General features: G+C 45.7%; 30 non-coding genes across 30 annotated transcripts; 4 read left to right on the top strand and 26 right to left on the bottom strand.

Moving 5' to 3' along the window:
• Positions 1–90: 90 nt before the first annotated feature.
• Positions 91–163, top strand: trnaa-agc (transfer RNA alanine (anticodon AGC)). Its single transcript has one exon. It is a non-coding gene; the product is annotated as a tRNA-Ala (tRNA).
• A 2,358-nt stretch (positions 164–2,521) lies between these two features.
• On the bottom strand, positions 2,522–2,593 carry trnap-ugg (transfer RNA proline (anticodon UGG)). Its single transcript has one exon. It is a non-coding gene; the product is annotated as a tRNA-Pro (tRNA).
• A 581-nt stretch (positions 2,594–3,174) lies between these two features.
• trnaq-uug (transfer RNA glutamine (anticodon UUG)) lies at positions 3,175–3,246 on the bottom strand. Its single transcript has one exon. It is a non-coding gene; the product is annotated as a tRNA-Gln (tRNA).
• Positions 3,247–3,342: 96 nt separating this feature from the next.
• trnaf-gaa (transfer RNA phenylalanine (anticodon GAA)) lies at positions 3,343–3,415 on the bottom strand. The gene has a single exon. It is a non-coding gene; the product is annotated as a tRNA-Phe (tRNA).
• Positions 3,416–3,489: 74 nt separating this feature from the next.
• trnai-aau (transfer RNA isoleucine (anticodon AAU)) lies at positions 3,490–3,563 on the bottom strand. The gene has a single exon. It is a non-coding gene; the product is annotated as a tRNA-Ile (tRNA).
• Positions 3,564–5,524: 1,961 nt separating this feature from the next.
• On the bottom strand, positions 5,525–5,596 carry trnap-agg (transfer RNA proline (anticodon AGG)). The gene has a single exon. It is a non-coding gene; the product is annotated as a tRNA-Pro (tRNA).
• Positions 5,597–6,151: 555 nt separating this feature from the next.
• Positions 6,152–6,223, bottom strand: trnap-cgg (transfer RNA proline (anticodon CGG)). Its single transcript has one exon. It is a non-coding gene; the product is annotated as a tRNA-Pro (tRNA).
• A 581-nt stretch (positions 6,224–6,804) lies between these two features.
• Positions 6,805–6,876, bottom strand: trnaq-uug (transfer RNA glutamine (anticodon UUG)). The gene has a single exon. It is a non-coding gene; the product is annotated as a tRNA-Gln (tRNA).
• A 96-nt stretch (positions 6,877–6,972) lies between these two features.
• Positions 6,973–7,045, bottom strand: trnaf-gaa (transfer RNA phenylalanine (anticodon GAA)). Its single transcript has one exon. It is a non-coding gene; the product is annotated as a tRNA-Phe (tRNA).
• Positions 7,046–7,119: 74 nt separating this feature from the next.
• On the bottom strand, positions 7,120–7,193 carry trnai-aau (transfer RNA isoleucine (anticodon AAU)). The gene has a single exon. It is a non-coding gene; the product is annotated as a tRNA-Ile (tRNA).
• A 157-nt stretch (positions 7,194–7,350) lies between these two features.
• Positions 7,351–7,423, top strand: trnaa-agc (transfer RNA alanine (anticodon AGC)). The gene has a single exon. It is a non-coding gene; the product is annotated as a tRNA-Ala (tRNA).
• Positions 7,424–9,154: 1,731 nt separating this feature from the next.
• Positions 9,155–9,226, bottom strand: trnap-agg (transfer RNA proline (anticodon AGG)). The gene has a single exon. It is a non-coding gene; the product is annotated as a tRNA-Pro (tRNA).
• A 555-nt stretch (positions 9,227–9,781) lies between these two features.
• On the bottom strand, positions 9,782–9,853 carry trnap-cgg (transfer RNA proline (anticodon CGG)). The gene has a single exon. It is a non-coding gene; the product is annotated as a tRNA-Pro (tRNA).
• Positions 9,854–10,434: 581 nt separating this feature from the next.
• Positions 10,435–10,506, bottom strand: trnaq-uug (transfer RNA glutamine (anticodon UUG)). The gene has a single exon. It is a non-coding gene; the product is annotated as a tRNA-Gln (tRNA).
• Positions 10,507–10,602: 96 nt separating this feature from the next.
• On the bottom strand, positions 10,603–10,675 carry trnaf-gaa (transfer RNA phenylalanine (anticodon GAA)). Its single transcript has one exon. It is a non-coding gene; the product is annotated as a tRNA-Phe (tRNA).
• A 307-nt stretch (positions 10,676–10,982) lies between these two features.
• Positions 10,983–11,055, top strand: trnaa-agc (transfer RNA alanine (anticodon AGC)). Its single transcript has one exon. It is a non-coding gene; the product is annotated as a tRNA-Ala (tRNA).
• Positions 11,056–12,774: 1,719 nt separating this feature from the next.
• trnap-agg (transfer RNA proline (anticodon AGG)) lies at positions 12,775–12,846 on the bottom strand. Its single transcript has one exon. It is a non-coding gene; the product is annotated as a tRNA-Pro (tRNA).
• A 555-nt stretch (positions 12,847–13,401) lies between these two features.
• trnap-cgg (transfer RNA proline (anticodon CGG)) lies at positions 13,402–13,473 on the bottom strand. Its single transcript has one exon. It is a non-coding gene; the product is annotated as a tRNA-Pro (tRNA).
• A 582-nt stretch (positions 13,474–14,055) lies between these two features.
• On the bottom strand, positions 14,056–14,127 carry trnaq-cug (transfer RNA glutamine (anticodon CUG)). Its single transcript has one exon. It is a non-coding gene; the product is annotated as a tRNA-Gln (tRNA).
• Positions 14,128–14,370: 243 nt separating this feature from the next.
• Positions 14,371–14,444, bottom strand: trnai-aau (transfer RNA isoleucine (anticodon AAU)). Its single transcript has one exon. It is a non-coding gene; the product is annotated as a tRNA-Ile (tRNA).
• Positions 14,445–16,392: 1,948 nt separating this feature from the next.
• trnap-agg (transfer RNA proline (anticodon AGG)) lies at positions 16,393–16,464 on the bottom strand. The gene has a single exon. It is a non-coding gene; the product is annotated as a tRNA-Pro (tRNA).
• Positions 16,465–17,019: 555 nt separating this feature from the next.
• Positions 17,020–17,091, bottom strand: trnap-cgg (transfer RNA proline (anticodon CGG)). The gene has a single exon. It is a non-coding gene; the product is annotated as a tRNA-Pro (tRNA).
• Positions 17,092–17,673: 582 nt separating this feature from the next.
• trnaq-cug (transfer RNA glutamine (anticodon CUG)) lies at positions 17,674–17,745 on the bottom strand. Its single transcript has one exon. It is a non-coding gene; the product is annotated as a tRNA-Gln (tRNA).
• Positions 17,746–17,841: 96 nt separating this feature from the next.
• Positions 17,842–17,914, bottom strand: trnaf-gaa (transfer RNA phenylalanine (anticodon GAA)). Its single transcript has one exon. It is a non-coding gene; the product is annotated as a tRNA-Phe (tRNA).
• Positions 17,915–20,011: 2,097 nt separating this feature from the next.
• trnap-agg (transfer RNA proline (anticodon AGG)) lies at positions 20,012–20,083 on the bottom strand. The gene has a single exon. It is a non-coding gene; the product is annotated as a tRNA-Pro (tRNA).
• Positions 20,084–20,638: 555 nt separating this feature from the next.
• Positions 20,639–20,710, bottom strand: trnap-cgg (transfer RNA proline (anticodon CGG)). Its single transcript has one exon. It is a non-coding gene; the product is annotated as a tRNA-Pro (tRNA).
• A 582-nt stretch (positions 20,711–21,292) lies between these two features.
• Positions 21,293–21,364, bottom strand: trnaq-cug (transfer RNA glutamine (anticodon CUG)). The gene has a single exon. It is a non-coding gene; the product is annotated as a tRNA-Gln (tRNA).
• A 96-nt stretch (positions 21,365–21,460) lies between these two features.
• trnaf-gaa (transfer RNA phenylalanine (anticodon GAA)) lies at positions 21,461–21,533 on the bottom strand. The gene has a single exon. It is a non-coding gene; the product is annotated as a tRNA-Phe (tRNA).
• Positions 21,534–21,607: 74 nt separating this feature from the next.
• trnai-aau (transfer RNA isoleucine (anticodon AAU)) lies at positions 21,608–21,681 on the bottom strand. The gene has a single exon. It is a non-coding gene; the product is annotated as a tRNA-Ile (tRNA).
• A 157-nt stretch (positions 21,682–21,838) lies between these two features.
• Positions 21,839–21,911, top strand: trnaa-agc (transfer RNA alanine (anticodon AGC)). The gene has a single exon. It is a non-coding gene; the product is annotated as a tRNA-Ala (tRNA).
• Positions 21,912–22,760: the final 849 nt, after the last annotated feature.

Genomic DNA, 22,760 nt, shown 5'->3' on the forward strand with positions numbered 1-22,760 from the left:
CGGGCTGGTCCGGGATTTGAACATCACGCGCCCATAGCGAAAATAACACCCCTAGGCCAACGAGTCGAGTGCCGCGGTCGTGTCTGGCAAGGGGAATTAGCTCAAATGGTAGAGCGCTCGCTTAGCATGCGAGAGGTAGCGGGATCGATGCCCGCATTCTCCACGTGAGCATGACTCGGCCTGTTTGTTTTACTGATCTAACAGACTGTGCCGTCTCAGTGTGCTTGCGCTCCCCATGGGAGCATCTAAGACTCGCACAAGCAGCAAAGGGCCTGTTTGGTCGAGCTCGCAAATTTTGCAGCAAAAACCCAACTTCTCCTAGTGTCGGTTTTCAGCATGGCAACTGAAATACACAGGACAGTCTCCCATATGCAAATTTTGCCACGAGGCAACAGGGAGCACAAACTTTTCCTCCGGAGAGCATTTAGTCGCCATTCAAATTGGAATGATTGGTCCACAGGTTATGTTTAGTTCTTACTGCATTTCATTTTGAGATTGTTCACATGAGCTATGTTTTTCACTTTCCTTTCATTTAATTTCTTGAAATGTGTTTTCTCATTGTGGGAGAGTGTCAAAATGAGTACTTGTCAATAGTAGTATATGCTAAATGCTTGAAATTTACAACACACCTTGGCGTAAATGTTGATGTATTTTCTTAAATTTGCGTTCCTAACCAGCGGTCACCACAGTGGGCAGTTACTCAAAAAGCCATGTCTTCGATTTGCATGATGGCAAAGTTGCACATCAACCGCTGCAGGGGACATTAGTGAAGAATTGCCAATGACACTAATGAAGAAGTGTCAGAAATGCCAAGTGGCTCTGGAATATCACTCACCATTCACTCTATCCTAGAAGACTCTTGCAAATGAAAGCATGTTGACACATCAAGTGACATCTAAGAAGCCATATAATGGTTGCATTTTCCAAGTTTTGATTTTAGATTGAGAAAAAGTTCTGATTAATCATCTGACACCAAATTGGACACCATGCATCCCTAGCTACATTTTAGTCTCATAGCTCCAGGCACCTCAGGGTACCTACTGAAGCCCAGTGGCCAGTATGGTGCACCTTTCCTGGCTAGGAGGGAGTAGTACAAATAGCGTGGTTGTTTTCCAGGGTTCTGGACACACCAAAGCAAAGGTAGCACAATCTGATAGCTAGCAGAATGTGACAGAATACCGGACTTCCAGGGTGTTCAACCTGGCGGCCTACACCAAACAATGTGCATCTTTGTTGGCTTAGACAAAGACTGGGGCCATCAAGGAACACCTCACCTAGAGGAACTGGCTGGCAGGCAGATCGCCAGACTGGGGCCATCAGGGATATATGGAGATACAAATGGTACATCAGGGAGGCCACCTAAACCCAGAGATAGGCCTTCAATGCGGATACAGAGCCTTGTGATTATTACGCTATCTCTTCGTTGTGTTGATATTTGTGCATTTGTCAGAAGCTTTCATCCAAGGCAACATGCATTCAATGTACACATTTTTGTCAGCACATGTTTTCCGGCAAGCCGCAACCTTTTGCAAAGCTGCACAAATCGAGACACAGGAACACAGTTAACTTCGGTTAAGGTCAAAAATGCATACTTTCCACTCAAGTAGACATCTGAAAATCAATTTGAAAAATACGTGTGGACAAACAGAAATTTCAATCTTGTCTTGCCTGGCCAAAGAGAAATAAAAACACATTGAAAGAAATTCTAACTGAGGTTGTCATATGTTGTGCATGAAAGATTTTAGGCGTGTGATTTGTTCTGTTGCATTTTCTTTGAAATTATTTGAAATGTGGCACCCTGTAGGCCTTTTGTCACTGTTAAGAGATATGAGGGCTACCGTTGCCGTTTGTCATGGACATTTCTGTCCTGCCTTTAAGCAACGAGTCTAAAGAAGGGCTCGTCCAGGATTTGAACCCGGGACCTCTCGCACCCTAAGCAAGAATCATACCCCTAGACCAACGAGCCAAGCTGCCGAGGCGCTCCAACAGAACCTGCGGGATACGTATTTTCACCACTACGCAGCCGGCTTCCACAAGCCAAAGCAGTCACCTGGCTTCCTTAAGTTGAATTAGCTCAGCATGCGAGAGGTAGCGTGATCGATGCCCGCATTCTTCACGTGAGTGTGATTTGGTGCTCATTTCTTTGACGCGACTCACCGGGCCATCACAGTAGGCGTGCACTCCCTGTGGTAGCGTTTGCGGCTCACACATGCAGAAAAGGGCTTTGATAGGTCTTGCTCATGTATTTTGCCAACTTGTCCTAGCCTCTGTCTTCAGTATGGCACCTGAACAAACACACAAAAGTATCCCATATGTATATTTTATTCGCAAAGCAAGACCGAGCACAAGCTTAACTTTCTGAGATCATTTAGTTGCTTCTCAAATTGGAATAAGTGTACATCAACGTTCGTACTCCGGTCGAAAATCGATAGGTTTAAATGCACTTCTATGGTTGCTTGCAGGCATCCCTATTCTGTACAGGTCACTACTGGAGTCTGGCTGCGTAAGAACACTGAAAGTCGGGCTCGTCCGGGATTTGAACCCGGGACCTCTCGCACCCAAAGCGAGAATCATACCCCTAGACCAACGAGCCGAGCGCTGCAGCTTCCACTACGTCCAGCAGCTACTTCCACACTTAGCCAGCAGTTCTTCAGTTTGGCAACTGAGCACACACATGAAATGCTTCCATACGTATATTCATTCACAAGCAGCTGGAGGTTTAAATTCCAAGGGTGTTTAGTTGCAATTTAGTATGGGAAACATTTTCTTTTAACGTCCATTTGTCTTCCCGTCATTTCTGGTAAGTTTATTATTACATTTTACTTTAAGATTGTAAACATGACCTGTGTGTTTCCTTTGGCCTGTACACATGAGCCGTGTATTTGACGTGGCCTGTTCTTTGGCCTAAGCGTAGATTTTTTTGTTCATTTTAAGGTTTAATACATGCTTAACTTGTTTTGTTGAATTGTACTTGTATTTACTGAAATTTGACACCTTGTATACTGTTGGCCCAATGTGACTGTCAAAAGAATGAAGTGCTAATGTGGCTTAAATTACCTCATATTTAGTTTACAGTGTGAGCGCTCTGGTTGAAAAATGGCGGGGGGTCGTATTGGGGGGAACAAACATTGGCCCGCCTGACACGGTTTTGCTTGGAAAGCCCAAAAGTCCGACAGGTCCCACCGAGACTTGAACTCGGGTCGCTGGATTCAAAGTCCAGAGTGCTAACCATTACACCATGGAACCCTTTTGATGTTGGGAACCTGGCCCACTGGGTCACGGAGAAAAGGTCACTCTGCTTGGGCCATATAGGAAAAATAGCTCTCAGAAAGGGGCTTGCAATGCCGAAACCCGGGATCGAACCAGGGACCTTTAGATCTTCAGTCTAACGCTCTCCCAACTGAGCTATTTCGGCCAATCTCCCACTTACTGCACGGAAATTCCATCAAAATTCACAACAAGCAGCAGAAAGCGGCAGAGAACATCTCATGGCCCGTACGGGGATCGAACCCGCGACCTTGGCGTTATTAGCACCACGCTCTAACCAACTGAGCTAACCGGCCACTTGGGTGCAAGCTGTTCGGCCAAGGGTTGTGCTAGTGCTGTTGCATCAAGTGGCAAATCTGAAAACGGGCTGGTCCGGGATTTGAACATCACGCGCCCATAGCGAAAATAACACCCCTAGGCCAACGAGTCGAGTGCCGCGGTCGTGTCTGGCAAGGGGAATTAGCTCAAATCGTAGAGCGCTCGCTTAGCATGCGAGAGGTAGCGGGATCGATGCCCGCATTCTCCACGTGAGCATGACTCGGCCTGTTTGTTTTACTGATCTAACAGACTGTGCCGTCTCAGTGTGCTTGCGCTCCCCATGGGAGCATCTAAGACTCGCACAAGCAGCAAAGGGCCTGTTTGGTCGAGCTCGCAAATTTTGCAGCAAAAACCCAACTTCTCCTAGTGTCGGTTTTCAGCATGGCAACTGAAATACACAGGACAGTCTCCCATATGCAAATTTTGCCACGAGGCAACAGGGAGCACAAACTTTTCCTCCGGAGAGCATTTAGTCGCCATTCAAATTGGAATGATTGGTCCACAGGTTATGTTTAGTTCTTACTGCATTTCATTTTGAGATTGTTCACATGAGCTATGTTTTTCACTTTCCTTTCATTTAATTTCTTGAAATGTGTTTTCTCATTGTGGGAGAGTGTCAAAATGAGTACTTGTCAATAGTAGTATATGCTAAATGCTTGAAATTTACAACACACCTTGGCGTAAATGTTGATGTATTTTCTTAAATTTGCGTTCCTAACCAGCGGTCACCACAGTGGGCAGTTACTCAAAAAGCCATGTCTTCGATTTGCATGATGGCAAAGTTGCACATCAACCGCTGCAGGGGACATTAGTGAAGAATTGCCAATGACACTAATGAAGAAGTGTCAGAAATGCCAAGTGGCTCTGGAATATCACTCACCATTCACTCTATCCTAGAAGACTCTTGCAAATGAAAGCATGTTGACACATCAAGTGACATCTAAGAAGCCATATAATGGTTGCATTTTCCAAGTTTTGATTTTAGATTGAGAAAAAGTTCTGATTAATCATCTGACACCAAATTGGACACCATGCATCCCTAGCTACATTTTAGTCTCATAGCTCCAGGCACCTCAGGGTACCTACTGAAGCCCAGTGGCCAGTATGGTGCACCTTTCCTGGCTAGGAGGGAGTAGTACAAATAGCGTGGTTGTTTTCCAGGGTTCTGGACACACCAAAGCAAAGGTAGCACAATCTGATAGCTAGCAGAATGTGACAGAATACCGGACTTCCAGGGTGTTCAACCTGGCGGCCTACACCAAACAATGTGCATCTTTGTTGGCTTAGACAAAGACTGGGGCCATCAAGGAACACCTCACCTAGAGGAACTGGCTGGCAGGCAGATCGCCAGACTGGGGCCATCAGGGATATATGGAGATACAAATGGTACATCAGGGAGGCCACCTAAACCCAGAGATAGGCCTTCAATGCGGATACAGAGCCTTGTGATTATTACGCTATCTCTTCGTTGTGTTGATATTTGTGCATTTGTCAGAAGCTTTCATCCAAGGCAACATGCATTCAATGTACACATTTTTGTCAGCACATGTTTTCCGGCAAGCCGCAACCTTTTGCAAAGCTGCACAAATCGAGACACAGGAACACAGTTAACTTCGGTTAAGGTCAAAAATGCATACTTTCCACTCAAGTAGACATCTGAAAATCAATTTGAAAAATACGTGTGGACAAACAGAAATTTCAATCTTGTCTTGCCTGGCCAAAGAGAAATAAAAACACATTGAAAGAAATTCTAACTGAGGTTGTCATATGTTGTGCATGAAAGATTTTAGGCGTGTGATTTGTTCTGTTGCATTTTCTTTGAAATTATTTGAAATGTGGCACCCTGTAGGCCTTTTGTCACTGTTAAGAGATATGAGGGCTACCGTTGCCGTTTGTCATGGACATTTCTGTCCTGCCTTTAAGCAACGAGTCTAAAGAAGGGCTCGTCCGGGATTTGAACCCGGGACCTCTCGCACCCTAAGCAAGAATCATACCCCTAGACCAACGAGCCAAGCTGCCGAGGCGCTCCAACAGAACCTGCGGGATACGTATTTTCACCACTACGCAGCCGGCTTCCACAAGCCAAAGCAGTCACCTGGCTTCCTTAAGTTGAATTAGCTCAGCATGCGAGAGGTAGCGTGATCGATGCCCGCATTCTTCACGTGAGTGTGATTTGGTGCTCATTTCTTTGACGCGACTCACCGGGCCATCACAGTAGGCGTGCACTCCCTGTGGTAGCGTTTGCGGCTCACACATGCAGAAAAGGGCTTTGATAGGTCTTGCTCATGTATTTTGCCAACTTGTCCTAGCCTCTGTCTTCAGTATGGCACCTGAACAAACACACAAAAGTATCCCATATGTATATTTTATTCGCAAAGCAAGACCGAGCACAAGCTTAACTTTCTGAGATCATTTAGTTGCTTCTCAAATTGGAATAAGTGTACATCAACGTTCGTACTCCGGTCGAAAATCGATAGGTTTAAATGCACTTCTATGGTTGCTTGCAGGCATCCCTATTCTGTACAGGTCACTACTGGAGTCTGGCTGCGTAAGAACACTGAAAGTCGGGCTCGTCCGGGATTTGAACCCGGGACCTCTCGCACCCGAAGCGAGAATCATACCCCTAGACCAACGAGGCGAGCGCTGCAGCTTCCACTACGTCCAGCAGCTACTTCCACACTTAGCCAGCAGTTCTTCAGTTTGGCAACTGAGCACACACATGAAATGCTTCCATACGTATATTCATTCACAAGCAGCTGGAGGTTTAAATTCCAAGGGTGTTTAGTTGCAATTTAGTATGGGAAACATTTTCTTTTAACGTCCATTTGTCTTCCCGTCATTTCTGGTAAGTTTATTATTACATTTTACTTTAAGATTGTAAACATGACCTGTGTGTTTCCTTTGGCCTGTACACATGAGCCGTGTATTTGACGTGGCCTGTTCTTTGGCCTAAGCGTAGATTTTTTTGTTCATTTTAAGGTTTAATACATGCTTAACTTGTTTTGTTGAATTGTACTTGTATTTACTGAAATTTGACACCTTGTATACTGTTGGCCCAATGTGACTGTCAAAAGAATGAAGTGCTAATGTGGCTTAAATTACCTCATATTTAGTTTACAGTGTGAGCGCTCTGGTTGAAAAATGGCGGGGGGTCGTATTGGGGGGAACAAACATTGGCCCGCCCGACACGGTTTTGCTTGGAAAGCCCAAAAGTCCGACAGGTCCCACCGAGACTTGAACTCGGGTCGCTGGATTCAAAGTCCAGAGTGCTAACCATTACACCATGGAACCCTTTTGATGTTGGGAACCTGGCCCACTGGGTCACGGAGAAAAGGTCACTCTGCTTGGGCCATATAGGAAAAATAGCTCTCAGAAAGGGGCTTGCAATGCCGAAACCCGGGATCGAACCAGGGACCTTTAGATCTTCAGTCTAACGCTCTCCCAACTGAGCTATTTCGGCCAATCTCCCACTTACTGCACGGAAATTCCATCAAAATTCACAACAAGCAGCAGAAAGCGGCAGAGAACATCTCATGGCCCGTACGGGGATCAAACCCGCGACCTTGGCGTTATTAGCACCACGCTCTAACCAACTGAGCTAACCGGCCACTTGGGTGCAAGCTGTTCGGCCAAGGGTTGTGCTAGTGCTGTTGCATCAAGTGGCAAATCTGAAAACGGGCTGGTCCGGGATTTGAACATCACGCGCCCATAGCGAAAATAACACCCCTAGGCCAACGAGTCGAGTGCCGCGGTCGTGTCTGGCAAGGGGAATTAGCTCAAATGGTAGAGCGCTCGCTTAGCATGCGAGAGGTAGCGGGATCGATGCCCGCATTCTCCACGTGAGCATGACTCGGCCTGTTTGTTTTACTGATCTAACAGACTGTGCCGTCTCAGTGTGCTTGCGCTCCCGATGGGAGCATCTAAGACTCGCACAAGCAGCAAAGGGCCTGTTTGGTCGAGCTCGCAAATTTTGCAGCAAAAACCCAACTTCTCCTAGTGTCGGTTTTCAGCATGGCAACTGAAATACACAGGACAGTCTCCCATATGCAAATTTTGCCACGAGGCAACAGGGAGCACAAACTTTTCCTCCGGAGAGCATTTAGTCGCCATTCAAATTGGAATGATTGGTCCACAGGTTATGTTTAGTTCTTACTGCATTTCATTTTGAGATTGTTCACATGAGCTATGTTTTTCACTTTCCTTTCATTTAATTTCTTGAAATGTGTTTTCTCATTGTGGGAGAGTGTCAAAATGAGTACTTGTCAATAGTAGTATATGCTAAATGCTTGAAATTTACAACACACCTTGGCGTAAATGTTGATGTATTTTCTTAAATTTGCGTTCCTAACCAGCGGTCACCACAGTGGGCAGTTACTCAAAAAGCCATGTCTTCGATTTGCATGATGGCAAAGTTGCACATCAACCGCTGCAGGGGACATTAGTGAAGAATTGCCAATGACACTAATGAAGAAGTGTCAGAAATGCCAAGTGGCTCTGGAATATCACTCACCATTCACTCTATCCTAGAAGACTCTTGCAAATGAAAGCATGTTGACACATCAAGTGACATCTAAGAAGCCATATAATGGTTGCATTTTCCAAGTTTTGATTTTAGATTGAGAAAAAGTTCTGATTAATCATCTGACACCAAATTGGACACCATGCATCCCTAGCTACATTTTAGTCTCATAGCTCCAGGCACCTCAGGGTACCTACTGAAGCCCAGTGGCCAGTATGGTGCACCTTTCCTGGCTAGGAGGGAGTAGTACAAATAGCGTGGTTGTTTTCCAGGGTTCTGGACACACCAAAGCAAAGGTAGCACAATCTGATAGCTAGCAGAATGTGACAGAATACCGGACTTCCAGGGTGTTCAACCTGGCGGCCTACACCAAACAATGTGCATCTTTGTTGGCTTAGACAAAGACTGGGGCCATCAAGGAACACCTCACCTAGAGGAACTGGCTGGCAGGCAGATCGCCAGACTGGGGCCATCAGGGATATATGGAGATACAAATGGTACATCAGGGAGGCCACCTAAACCCAGAGATAGGCCTTCAATGCGCATACAGAGCCTTGTGATTATTACGCTATCTCTTCGTTGTGTTGATATTTGTGCATTTGTCAGAAGCTTTCATCCAAGGCAACATGCATTCAATGTACAGATTTTTGTCAGCACATGCTTTCCGGCAAGCCGCAACCTTTTGCAAAGCTGCACAAATCGAGACACAGGAACACAGTTAACTTCGGTTAAGGTCAAAAATGCATACTTTCCACTCAAGTAGACATCTGAAAATCAATTTGAAAAATACGTGTGGACAAACAGAAATTTCAATCTTGTCTTGCCTGGCCAAAGAGAAATAAAAACACATTGAAAGAAATTCTAACTGAGGTTGTCATATGTTGTGCATGAAAGATTTTAGGCGTGTGATTTGTTCTGTTGCATTTTCTTTGAAATTATTTGAAATGTGGCACCCTGTAGGCCTTTTGTCACTGTTAAGAGATATGAGGGCTACCGTTGCCGTTTGTCATGGACATTTCTGTCCTGCCTTTAAGCAACGAGTCTAAAGAAGGGCTCGTCTGGGATTTGAACCCGGGACCTCTCGCACCCTAAGCGAGAATCATACCCCTAGACCAACGAGCCAAGCTGCCGAGGCGCTCCAGCAGAACCTCCGGCATACGTATTTTCACCACTACGCAGCCGGTTTCCACAAGCCAAAGCAGTCACCTGGCTTCCTTAAGTTGAATTAGCTCAGCATGCGAGAGGTAGCGTGATCGATGCCCGCATTCTTCACGTGAGTGTGATTTGGTGCTCATTTCTTTGACGCGACTCACCGGGCCATCACAGTAGGCGTGCACTCCCTGTGGTAGCGTTTGCGGCTCACACATGCAGAAAAGGGCTTTGATAGGTCTTGCTCATGTATTTTGCCAACTTGTCCTAGCCTCTGTCTTCAGTATGGCACCTGAACATACACACAAAAGTATCCCATATGTATATTTTATTCGCAAAGCAAGACCGAGCACAAGCTTAACTTTCTGAGATCATTTAGTTGCTTCTCAAATTGGAATAAGTGTACATCAACGTTCGTACTCCGGTCGAAAATCGATAGGTTTAAATGCACTTCTATGGTTGCTCACAGGCATCCCTATTCTGTACAGGTCACTACTGGAGTCTGGCTGCGTAAGAACACTGAAAGTCGGGCTCGTCCGGGATTTGAACCCGGGACCTCTCGCACCCGAAGCGAGAATCATACCCCTAGACCAACGAGCCGAGCGTTGCAGCTTCCACTACGTCCAGCAGCTACTTCCACACTTAGCCAGCAGTTCTTCAGTTTGGCAACTGAGCACACACATGAAATGCTTCCATACGTATATTCATTCACAAGCAGCTGGAGGTTTAAATTCCAAGGGTGTTTAGTTGCAATTTAGTATGGGAAACATTTTCTTTTAACGTCCATTTGTCTTCCCGTCATTTCTGGTAAGTTTATTATTACATTTTACTTTAAGATTGTAAACATGACCTGTGTGTTTCCTTTGGCCTGTACACATGAGCCGTGTATTTGACGTGGCCTGTTCTTTGGCCTAAGCGTAGATTTTTTTGTTCATTTTAAGGTTTAATACATGCTTAACTTGTTTTGTTGAATTGTACTTGTATTTACTGAAATTTGACACCTTGTATACTGTTGGCCCAATGTGACTGTCAAAAGAATGAAGTGCTAATGTGGCTTAAATTACCTCATATTTAGTTTACAGTGTGAGCGCTCTGGTTGAAAAATGGCGGGGGGTCGTATTGGGGGGAACAAACATTGGCCCGCCTGACACGGTTTTGCTTGGAAAGCCCAAAAGTCCGACAGGTCCCACCGAGACTTGAACTCGGGTCGCTGGATTCAAAGTCCAGAGTGCTAACCATTACACCATGGAACCCTTTTGATGTTGGGAACCTGGCCCACTGGGTCACGGAGAAAAGGTCACTCTGCTTGGGCCATATAGGAAAAATAGCTCTCAGAAAGGGGCTCGCAATGCCGAAACCCGGGATCGAACCAGGGACCTTTAGATCTTCAGTCTAACGCTCTCCCAACTGAGCTATTTCGGCCAATCTCCCGCTTACTGCACGGAAATTCCATCAAAATTCACAACAAGCAGCAGAAAGCGGCAGAGAACATCTCATGGCCCGTACGGGGATCGAACCCGCGACCTTGGCGTTATTAGCACCACGCTCTAACCGGCCATGAGCTAACCGGCCACTTGGGTGCAAGCTGTTCGGCCAAGGGTTGTGCTAGTGCTGTTGCATCAAGTGGCAAATCTGAAAACGGGCTGGTCCGGGATTTGAACATCACGCGCCCATAGCGAAAATAACACCCCTAGGCCAACGAGTCGAGTGCCGCGGTCGTGTCTGGCAAGGGGAATTAGCTCAAATGGTAGAGCGCTCGCTTAGCATGCGAGAGGTAGCGGGATCGATGCCCGCATTCTCCACGTGAGCATGACTCGGCCTGTTTGTTTTACTGATCTAACAGACTGTGCCGTCTCAGTGTGCTTGCGCTCCCCATGGGAGCATCTAAGACTCGCACAAGCAGCAAAGGGCCTGTTTGGTCGAGCTCGCAAATTTTGCAGCAAAAACCCAACTTCTCCTAGTGTCGGTTTTCAGCATGGCAACTGAAATACACAGGACAGTCTCCCATATGCAAATTTTGCCACGAGGCAACAGGGAGCACAAACTTTTCCTCCGGAGAGCATTTAGTCGCCATTCAAATTGGAATGATTGGTCCACAGGTTATGTTTAGTTCTTACTGCATTTCATTTTGAGATTGTTCACATGAGCTATGTTTTTCACTTTCCTTTCATTTAATTTCTTGAAATGTGTTTTCTCATTGTGGGAGAGTGTCAAAATGAGTACTTGTCAATAGTAGTATATGCTAAATGCTTGAAATTTACAACACACCTTGGCGTAAATGTTGATGTATTTTCTTAAATTTGCGTTCCTAACCAGCGGTCACCACAGTGGGCAGTTACTCAAAAAGCCATGTCTTCGATTTGCATGATGGCAAAGTTGCACATCAACCGCTGCAGGGGACATTAGTGAAGAATTGCCAATGACACTAATGAAATGCCAAGTGGCTCTGGAATATCACTCACCATTCACTCTATCCTAGAAGACTCTTGCAAATGAAAGCATGTTGACACATCAAGTGACATCTAAGAAGCCATATAATGGTTGCATTTTCCAAGTTTTGATTTTAGATTGAGAAAAAGTTCTGATTAATCATCTGACACCAAATTGGACACCATGCATCCCTAGCTACATTTTAGTCTCATAGCTCCAGGCACCTCAGGGTACCTACTGAAGCCCAGTGGCCAGTATGGTGCACCTTTCCTGGCTAGGAGGGAGTAGTACAAATAGCGTGGTTGTTTTCCAGGGTTCTGGACACACCAAAGCAAAGGTAGCACAATCTGATAGCTAGCAGAATGTGACAGAATACCGGACTTCCAGGGTGTTCAACCTGGCGGCCTACACCAAACAATGTGCATCTTTGTTGGCTTAGACAAAGACTGGGGCCATCAAGGAACACCTCACCTAGAGGAACTGGCTGGCAGGCAGATCGCCAGACTGGGGCCATCAGGGATATATGGAGATACAAATGGTACATCAGGGAGGCCACCTAAACCCAGAGATAGGCCTTCAATGCGGATACAGAGCCTTGTGATTATTACGCTATCTCTTCGTTGTGTTGATATTTGTGCATTTGTCAGAAGCTTTCATCCAAGGCAACATGCATTCAATGTACACATTTTTGTCAGCACATGTTTTCCGGCAAGCCGCAACCTTTTGCAAAGCTGCACAAATCGAGACACAGGAACACAGTTAACTTCGGTTAAGGTCAAAAATGCATACTTTCCACTCAAGTAGACATCTGAAAATCAATTTGAAAAATACGTGTGGACAAACAGAAATTTCAATCTTGTCTTGCCTGGCCAAAGAGAAATAAAAACACATTGAAAGAAATTCTAACTGAGGTTGTCATATGTTGTGCATGAAAGATTTTAGGCGTGTGATTTGTTCTGTTGCATTTTCTTTGAAATTATTTGAAATGTGGCACCCTGTAGGCCTTTTGTCACTGTTAAGAGATATGAGGGCTACCGTTGCCGTTTGTCATGGACATTTCTGTCCTGCCTTTAAGCAACGAGTCTAAAGAAGGGCTCGTCTGGGATTTGAACCCGGGACCTCTCGCACCCTAAGCGAGAATCATACCCCTAGACCAACGAGCCAAGCTGCCGAGGCGCTCCAGCAGAACCTCCGGGATACGTATTTTCACCACTACGCAGCCGGCTTCCACAAGCCAAAGCAGTCACCTGGCTTCCTTAAGTTGAATTAGCTCAGCATGCGAGAGGTAGCGTGATCGATGCCCGCATTCTTCACGTGAGTGTGATTTGGTGCTCATTTCTTTGACGCGACTCACCGGGCCATCACAGTAGGCGTGCACTCCCTGTGGTAGCGTTTGCGGCTCACACATGCAGAAAAGGGCTTTGATAGGTCTTGCTCATGTATTTTGCCAACTTGTCCTAGCCTCTGTCTTCAGTATGGCACCTGAACATACACACAAAAGTATCCCATATGTATATTTTATTCGCAAAGCAAGACCGAGCACAAGCTTAACTTTCTGAGATCATTTAGTTGCTTCTCAAATTGGAATAAGTGTACATCAACGTTCGTACTCCGGTCGAAAATCGATAGGTTTAAATGCACTTCTATGGTTGCTCGCAGGCATCCCTATTCTGTACAGGTCACTACTGGAGTCTGGCTGCGTAAGAACACTGAAAGTCGGGCTCGTCCGGGATTTGCACCCGGGACCTCTCGCACCCGAAGCGAGAATCATACCCCTAGACCAACGAGCCGAGCGCTGCAGCTTCCACTACGTCCAGCAGCTACTTCCACACTTAGCCAGCAGTTCTTCAGTTTGGCAACTGAGCACACACATGAAATGCTTCCATACGTATATTCATTCACAAGCAGCTGGAGGTTTAAATTCCAAGGGTGTTTAGTTGCAATTTAGTATGGGAAACATTTTCTTTTAACGTCCATTTGTCTTCCCGTCATTTCTGGTAAGTTTATTATTACATTTTACTTTAAGATTGTAAACATGACCTGTGTGTTTCCTTTGGCCTGTACACATGAGCCGTGTATTTGACGTGGCCTGTTCTTTGGCCTAAGCGTAGATTTTTTTTGTTCATTTTAAGGTTTAATACATGCTTAACTTGTTTTGTTGAATTGTACTTGTATTTACTGAAATTTGACACCTTGTATACTGTTGGCCCAATGTGACTGTCAAAAGAATGAAGTGCTAATGTGGCTTAAATTACCTCATATTTAGTTTACAGTGTGAGCGCTCTGGTTGAAAAATGGTGGGGGGTCGTATTGGGGGGAACAAACATTGGCCCGCCTGACACGGTTTTGCTTGGAAAGCCCAAAAGTCCGACAGGTCCCACCGAGACTTGAACTCGGGTCGCTGGATTCAGAGTCCAGAGTGCTAACCATTACACCATGGAACCCTTTTGATGTTGGGAACCTGGCCCACTGGGTCACGGAGTAAAGGTCACTCTGCTTGGGCCATATAGGAAAAATAGCTCTCAGAAAGGGGCTTGCAATGCCGAAACCCGGGATCGAACCAGGGACCTTTAGATCTTCAGTCTAACGCTCTCCCAACTGAGCAATTTCAGCCAATCTCCCGCTTACTGCACGGAAATTCCATCAAAATTCACAACAAGAAGCAGAAAGCGGCAGAGAACATCTCATGGCCCGTACGGGGATCGAACCCGCGACCTTGGCGTTATTAGCACCACGCTCTAACCAACTGAGCTAACCGGCCACTTGGGTGCAAGCTGTTCGGCCAAGGGTTGTGCTAGTGCTGTTGCATCAAGTGGCAAATCTGAAAACGGGCTGGTCCGGGATTTGAACATCACGCGCCCATAGCGAAAATAACACCCCTAGGCCAACGAGTCGAGTGCCGCGGTCGTGTCTTGCAAGGGGATTAGCTCAAATGGTAGAGCGCTCGCTTAGCATGCGAGAGGTAGCGGGATCGATGCCCGCATTCTCCACGTGAGCATGACTCAGCCTGATTGTTTTACTGATCTAACAGACTGTGCCGTCTCAGTGTGCTTGCGCTCCCCATGGGAGCATCTAAGACTCGCACAAGCAGCAAAGGGCCTGTTTGGTCGAGCTCGCAAATTTTGCAGCAAAAACCCAACTTCTCCTAGTGTCGGTTTTCAGCATGGCAACTGAAATACACAGGACAGTCTCCCATATGCAAATTTTGCCACGAGGCAACAGGGAGCACAAACTTTTCCTCCGGAGAGCATTTAGTCGCCATTCAAATTGGAATGATTGGTCCACAGGTTATGTTTAGTTCTTACTGCATTTCATTTTGAGATTGTTCACATGAGCTATGTTTTTCACTTTCCTTTCATTTAATTTCTTGAAATGTGTTTTCTCATTGTGGGAGAGTGTCAAAATGAGTACTTGTCAATAGTAGTATATGCTAAATGCTTGAAATTTACAACACACCTTGGCGTAAATGTTGATGTATTTTCTTAAATTTGCGTTCCTAACCAGCGGTCACCACAGTGGGCAGTTACTCAAAAAGCCATGTCTTCGATTTGCATGATGGCAAAGTTGCACATCAACCGCTGCAGGGGACATTAGTGAAGAATTGCCAATGACACTAATGAAATGCCAAGTGGCTCTGGAATATCACTCACCATTCACTCTATCCTAGAAGACTCTTGCAAATGAAAGCATGTTGACACATCAAGTGACATCTAAGAAGCCATATAATGGTTGCATTTTCCAAGTTTTGATTTTAGATTGAGAAAAAGTTCTGATTAATCATCTGACACCAAATTGGACACCATGCATCCCTAGCTACATTTTAGTCTCATAGCTCCAGGCACCTCAGGGTACCTACTGAAGCCCAGTGGCCAGTATGGTGCACCTTTCCTGGCTAGGAGGGAGTAGTACAAATAGCGTGGTTGTTTTCCAGGGTTCTGGACACACCAAAGCAAAGGTAGCACAATCTGATAGCTAGCAGAATGTGACAGAATACCGGACTTCCAGGGTGTTCAACCTGGCGGCCTACACCAAACAATGTGCATCTTTGTTGGCTTAGACAAAGACTGGGGCCATCAAGGAACACCTCACCTAGAGGAACTGGCTGGCAGGCAGATCGCCAGACTGGGGCCATCAGGGATATATGGAGATACAAATGGTACATCAGGGAGGCCACCTAAACCCAGAGATAGGCCTTCAATGCGGATACAGAGCCTTGTGATTATTACGCTATCTCTTCGTTGTGTTGATATTTGTGCATTTGTCAGAAGCTTTCATCCAAGGCAACATGCATTCAATGTACACATTTTTGTCAGCACATGTTTTCCGGCAAGCCGCAACCTTTTGCAAAGCTGCACAAATCGAGACACAGGAACACAGTTAACTTCGGTTAAGGTCAAAAATGCATACTTTCCACTCAAGTAGACATCTGAAAATCAATTTGAAAAATACGTGTGGACAAACAGAAATTTCAATCTTGTCTTGCCTGGCCAAAGAGAAATAAAAACACATTGAAAGAAATTCTAACTGAGGTTGTCATATGTTGTGCATGAAAGATTTTAGGCGTGTGATTTGTTCTGTTGCATTTTCTTTGAAATTATTTGAAATGTGGCACCCTGTAGGCCTTTTGTCACTGTTAAGAGATATGAAGGCTACCGTTGCCGTTTGTCATGGACATTTCTGTCCTGCCTTTAAGCAACGAGTCTAAAGAAGGGCTCGTCTGGGATTTGAACCCGGGACCTCTCGCACCCTAAGCGAGAATCATACCCCTAGACCAACGAGCCAAGCTGCCGAGGCGCTCCAGCAGAACCTCCGGGATACGTATTTTCACCACTACGCAGCCGGCTTCCACAAGCCAAAGCAGTCACCTGGCTTCCTTAAGTTGAATTAGCTCAGCATGCGAGAGGTAGCGTGATCGATGCCCGCATTCTTCACGTGAGTGTGATTTGGTGCTCATTTCTTTGACGCGACTCACCGGGCCATCACAGTAGGCGTGCACTCCCTGTGGTAGCGTTTGCGGCTCACACATGCAGAAAAGGGCTTTGATAGGTCTTGCTCATGTATTTTGCCAACTTGTCCTAGCCTCTGTCTTCAGTATGGCACCTGAACATACACACAAAAGTATCCCATATGTATATTTTATTCGCAAAGCAAGACCGAGCACAAGCTTAACTTTCTGAGATCATTTAGTTGCTTCTCAAATTGGAATAAGTGTACATCAACGTTCGTACTCCGGTCGAAAATCGATAGGTTTAAATGCACTTCTATGGTTGCTCGCAGGCATCCCTATTCTGTACAGGTCACTACTGGAGTCTGGCTGCGTAAGAACACTGAAAGTCGGGCTCGTCCGGGATTTGCACCCGGGACCTCTCGCACCCGAAGCAAGAATCATACCCCTAGACCAACGAGCCGAGCGCTGCAGCTTCCACTACGTCCAGCAGCTACTTCCACACTTAGCCAGCAGTTCTTCAGTTTGGCAACTGAGCACACACATGAAATGCTTCCATACGTATATTCATTCACAAGCAGCTGGAGGTTTAAATTCCAAGGGTGTTTAGTTGCAATTTAGTATGGGAAACATTTTCTTTTAACGTCCATTTGTCTTCCCGTCATTTCTGGTAAGTTTATTATTACATTTTACTTTAAGATTGTAAACATGACCTGTGTGTTTCCTTTGGCCTGTACACATGAGCCGTGTATTTGACGTGGCCTGTTCTTTGGCCTAAGCGTAGATTTTTTTTGTTCATTTTAAGGTTTAATACATGCTTAACTTGTTTTGTTGAATTGTACTTGTATTTACTGAAATTTGACACCTTGTATACTGTTGGCCCAATGTGACTGTCAAAAGAATGAAGTGCTAATGTGGCTTAAATTACCTCATATTTAGTTTACAGTGTGAGCGCTCTGGTTGAAAAATGGTGGGGGGTCGTATTGGGGGGAACAAACATTGGCCCGCCTGACACGGTTTTGCTTGGAAAGCCCAAAAGTCCGACAGGTCCCACCGAGACTTGAACTCGGGTCGCTGGATTCAGAGTCCAGAGTGCTAACCATTACACCATGGAACCCTTTTGATGTTGGGAACCTGGCCCACTGGGTCACGGAGAAAAGGTCACTCTGCTTGGGCCATATAGGAAAAATAGCTCTCAGAAAGGGACTTGCAATGCCGAAACCCGGGATCGAACCAGGGACCTTTAGATCTTCAGTCTAACGCTCTCCCAACTGAGCTATTTCGGCCAATCTCCCGCTTACTGCACGGAAATTCCATCAAAATTCACAACAAGCAGCAGAAAGCGGCAGAGAACATCTCATGGCGCGTACGGGGATCGAACCCGCGACCTTGGCGTTATTAGCACCACGCTCTAACCAACTGAGCTAACCGGCCACTTGGGTGCAAGCTGTTCGGCCAAGGGTTGTGCTAGTGCTGTTGCATCAAGTGGCAAATCTGAAAACGGGCTGGTCCGGGATTTGAACATCATGCGCCCATAGCGAAAATAACACCCCTAGGCCAACGAGTTGAGTGCCGCGGTCGTGTCTGGCAAGGGGAATTAGCTCAAATGGTAGAGCGCTCGCTTAGCATGCGAGAGGTAGCGGGATCGATGCCTGCATTCTCCACGTGAGCATGACTCGGCCTGTTTGTTTTACTGATCTAACAGACTGTGCCGTCTCAGTGTGCTTGCGCTCCCCATGGGAGCATCTAAGACTCGCACAAGCAGCAAAGGGCCTGTTTGGTCGAGCTCGCAAATTTTGCAGCAAAAACCCAACTTCTCCTAGTGTCGGTTTTCAGCATGGCAACTGAAATACACAGGACAGTCTCCCATATGCAAATTTTGCCACGAGGCAACAGGGAGCACAAACTTTTCCTCCGGAGAGCATTTAGTCGCCATTCAAATTGGAATGATTGGTCCACAGGTTATGTTTAGTTCTTACTGCATTTCATTTTGAGATTGTTCACATGAGCTATGTTTTTCACTTTCCTTTCATTTAATTTCTTGAAATGTGTTTTCTCATTGTGGGAGAGTGTCAAAATGAGTACTTGTCAATAGTAGTATATGCTAAATGCTTGAAATTTACAACACACCTTGGCGTAAATGTTGATGTATTTTCTTAAATTTGCGTTCCTAACCAGCGGTCACCACAGTGGGCAGTTACTCAAAAAGCCATGTCTTCGATTTGCATGATGGCAAAGTTGCACATCAACCGCTGCAGGGGACATTAGTGAAGAATTGCCAATGACACTAATGAAATGCCAAGTGGCTCTGGAATATCACTCACCATTCACTCTATCCTAGAAGACTCTTGCAAATGAAAGCATGTTGACACATCAAGTGACATCTAAGAAGCCATATAATGGTTGCATTTTCCAAGTTTTGATTTTAGATTGAGAAAAAGTTCTGATTAATCATCTGACACCAAATTGGACACCATGCATCCCTAGCTACATTTTAGTCTCATAGCTCCAGGCACCTCAGGGTACCTACTGAAGCCCAGTGGCCAGTATGGTGCACCTTTCCTGGCTAGGAGGGAGTAGTACAAATAGCGTGGTTGTTTTCCAGGGTTCTGGACACACCAAAGCAAAGGTAGCACAATCTGATAGCTAGCAGAATGTGACAGAATACCGGACTTCCAGGGTGTTCAACCTGGCGGCCTACACCAAACAATGTGCATCTTTGTTGGCTTAGACAAAGACTGGGGCCATCAAGGAACACCTCACCTAGAGGAACTGGCTGGCAGGCAGATCGCCAGACTGGGGCCATCAGGGATATATGGAGATACAAATGGTACATCAGGGAGGCCACCTAAACCCAGAGATAGGCCTTCAATGCGGATACAGAGCCTTGTGATTATTACGCTATCTCTTCGTTGTGTTGATATTTGTGCATTTGTCAGAAGCTTTCATCCAAGGCAACATGCATTCAATGTACACATTTTTGTCAGCACATGTTTTCCAGCAAGCCGCAACCTTTTGCAAAGCTGCACAAATCGAGACACAGGAACACAGTTAACTTCGGTTAAGGTCAAAAATGCATACTTTCCACTCAAGTAGACATCTGAAAATCAATTTGAAAAATACGTGTGGACAAACAGAAATTTCAATCTTGTCTTGCCTGGCCAAAGAGAAATAAAAACACATTGAAAGAAATTCTAACTGAGGTTGTCATATGTTGTGCATGAAAGATTTTAGGCGTGTGATTTGTTCTGTTGCATTTTCTTTGAAATTATTTGAAATGTGGCACCCTGTAGGCCTTTTGTCACTGTTAAGAGATATGAGGGCTACCGTTGCCGTTTGTCATGGACATTTCTGTCCTGCCTTTAAGCAACGAGTCTAAAGAAGGGCTCGTCTGGGATTTGAACCCGGGACCTCTCGCACCCTAAGCGAGAATCATACCCCTAGACCAACGAGCCAAGCTGCCGAGGTGCTCCAGCAGAACCTCCGGGATACGTATTTTCACCACTACGCAGCCGGCTTCCACAAGCCAAAGCAGTCACCTGGCTTCCTTAAGTTGAATTAGCTCAGCATGCGAGAGGTAGCGTGATCGATGCCCGCATTCTTCACGTGAGTGTGATTTGGTGCTCATTTCTTTGACGCGACTCACCGGGCAATCACAGTAGGCGTGCACTCCCTGTGGTAGCGTTTGCGGCTCACACATGCAGAAAAGGGCTTTGATAGGTCTTGCTCATGTATTTTGCCAACTTGTCCTAGCCTCTGTCTTCAGTATGGCACCTGAACATACACACAAAAGTATCCCATATGTATATTTTATTCGCAAAGCAAGACCGAGCACAAGCTTAACTTTCTGAGATCATTTAGTTGCTTCTCAAATTGGAATAAGTGTACATCAACGTTCGTACTCCGGTCGAAAATCGATAGGTTTAAATGCACTTCTATGGTTGCTCGCAGGCATCCCTATTCTGTACAGGTCACTACTGGAGTCTGGCTGCGTAAGAACACTGAAAGTCGGGCTCGTCCGGGATTTGAACCCGGGACCTCTCGCACCCGAAGCGAGAATCATACCCCTAGACCAACGAGCCGAGCGCTGCAGCTTCCACTACGTCCAGCAGCTACTTCCACACTTAGCCAGCAGTTCTTCAGTTTGGCAACTGAGCACACACATGAAATGCTTCCATACGTATATTCATTCACAAGCAGCTGGAGGTTTAAATTCCAAGGGTGTTTAGTTGCAATTTAGTATGGGAAACATTTTCTTTTAACGTCCATTTGTCTTCCCGTCATTTCTGGTAAGTTTATTATTACATTTTACTTTAAGATTGTAAACATGACCTGTGTGTTTCCTTTGGCCTGTACACATGAGCCGTGTATTTGACGTGGCCTGTTCTTTGGCCTAAGCGTAGATTTTTTTTGTTCATTTTAAGGTTTAATACATGCTTAACTTGTTTTGTTGAATTGTACTTGTATTTACTGAAATTTGACACCTTGTATACTGTTGGCCCAATGTGACTGTCAAAAGAATGAAGTGCTAATGTGGCTTAAATGACCTCATATTTAGTTTACAGTGTGAGCGCTCTGGTTGAAAAATGGTGGGGGGTCGTATTGGGGGGAACAAACATTGGCCCGCCTGACACGGTTTTGCTTGGAAAGCCCAAAAGTCCGACAGGTCCCACCGAGACTTGAACTCGGGTCGCTGGATTCAGAGTCCAGAGTGCTAACCATTACACCATGGAACCCTTTTGATGTTGGGAACCTGGCCCACTGGGTCACGGAGAAAAGGTCACTCTGCTTGGGCCATATAGGAAAAATAGCTCTCAGAAAGGGACTTGCAATGCCGAAACCCGGGATCGAACCAGGGACCTTTAGATCTTCAGTCTAACGCTCTCCCAACTGAGCTATTTCGGCCAATCTTCCGCTTACTGCACGGAAATTCCATCAAAATTCACAACAAGCAGCAGAAAGCGGCAGAGAACATCTCATGGCCCGTACGGGGATCGAACCCGCGACCTTGGCGTTATTAGCACCACGCTCTAACCAACTGAGCTAACCGGCCACTTGCGTGCAAGCTGTTCGGCCAAGGGTTGTGCTAGTGCTGTTGCATCAAGTGGCAAATCTGAAAACGGGCTGGTCCGGGATTTGAACATCACGCGCCCATAGCGAAAATAACACCCCTAGGCCAACGAGTCGAGTGCCGCGGTCGTGTCTGGCAAGGGGAATTAGCTCAAATGGTAGAGCGCTCGCTTAGCATGCGAGAGGTAGCGGGATCGATGCCCGCATTCTCCACGTGAGCATGACTCGGCCTGTTTGTTTTACTGATCTAACAGACTGTGCCGTCTCAGTGTGCTTGCGCTCCCCATGGGAGCATCTAAGACTCGCACAAGCAGCAAAGGGCCTGTTTGGTCGAGCTCGCAAATTTTGCAGCAAAAACCCAACTTCTCCTAGTGTCGGTTTTCAGCATGGCAACTGAAATACACAGGACAGTCTCCCATATGCAAATTTTGCCACGAGGCAACAGGGAGCACAAACTTTTCCTCCGGAGAGCATTTAGTCGCCATTCAAATTGGAATGATTGGTCCACAGGTTATGTTTAGTTCTTACTGCATTTCATTTTGAGATTGTTCACATGAGCTATGTTTTTCACTTTCCTTTCATTTAATTTCTTGAAATGTGTTTTCTCATTGTGGGAGAGTGTCAAAATGAGTACTTGTCAATAGTAGTATATGCTAAATGCTTGAAATTTACAACACACCTTGGCGTAAATGTTGATGTATTTTCTTAAATTTGCGTTCCTAACCAGCGGTCACCACAGTGGGCAGTTACTCAAAAAGCCATGTCTTCGATTTGCATGATGGCAAAGTTGCACATCAACCGCTGCAGGGGACATTAGTGAAGAATTGCCAATGACACTAATGAAGAAGTGTCAGAAATGCCAAGTGGCTCTGGAATATCACTCACCATTCACTCTATCCTAGAAGACTCTTGCAAATGAAAGCATGTTGACACATCAAGTGACATCTAAGAAGCCATATAATGGTTGCATTTTCCAAGTTTTGATTTTAGATTGAGAAAAAGTTCTGATTAATCATCTGACACCAAATTGGACACCATGCATCCCTAGCTACATTTTAGTCT

The sequence above is a fragment of the Misgurnus anguillicaudatus genome, chromosome 22, assembly GCF_027580225.2.
Source record: "Misgurnus anguillicaudatus chromosome 22, ASM2758022v2, whole genome shotgun sequence".
Taxonomy (NCBI): domain Eukaryota; kingdom Metazoa; phylum Chordata; class Actinopteri; order Cypriniformes; family Cobitidae; genus Misgurnus; species Misgurnus anguillicaudatus.